Source organism: Nicotiana attenuata, unplaced genomic scaffold, assembly GCF_001879085.1.
Source record: "Nicotiana attenuata strain UT unplaced genomic scaffold, NIATTr2, whole genome shotgun sequence".
Classification (NCBI taxonomy): Eukaryota; Viridiplantae; Streptophyta; class Magnoliopsida; order Solanales; family Solanaceae; genus Nicotiana; species Nicotiana attenuata.
The window spans coordinates 55,220-55,952 of record NW_017670820.1 but is presented as its reverse complement, the minus strand read 5'-3'; positions in this window follow the sequence as shown (position 1 = coordinate 55,952).

Below are 733 nucleotides of genomic sequence, written 5' to 3'. Positions count from 1 at the left end.
AATTTCAAACCCCGTAACATTGTCCTAGAGTTTCACTTGCAGTAGTTCAACTTGTATAAGTTTCGAACTCTAAGACATTGTCCTAGAGTTTCACTTGCAAACAGTTTAAACTCTAGGTAAATTTATTGAAGTTCATGTGACTCTTTTTTCAACTATTTGCTGCATTTTTAAACAGTAATTATTTTTCAATTACTTTGCAAACACTAGTTATATTTTAAACAGCAACCCTTAAAGTGGATACGTAGTATAATTTTACTATTCTAGCTTCGTAAATACAATTATATGCTAAAAATTGGGTGGACGACCTAATATTGTCAAGTTTGTATGAATTCACTTCGTAAAAAATTACACTATGTAAATAAGTAAAATCAATCTTTTCTTGAAAATGATACCATTATAAATTCGATATCGACTTCACTTGAATGGAAGAGATCTCAACTGAGTTCATTTTTAGTGTGAGCACGTGATTTTTACCACGCTTAAATTACTCCTACAAAATTCTTTAGAATTAGAATTTTTCTTTATTATTTGAATTTTTAGGAATTAAATTGCATGATTGTGTGTCTTGTTTGCATTTTGTGTGCATTATACTTGATAGTATGCATTTTTATATTACAAAATAAAGAAAATAACAAAAATAGTCCATTTTTGCATTTTTATTTGTTAATTAGGTTGTAATTTATCATGAGTTTACTTTTAAATAGGACTTTAATCAATTTTAGGAATTAATGAG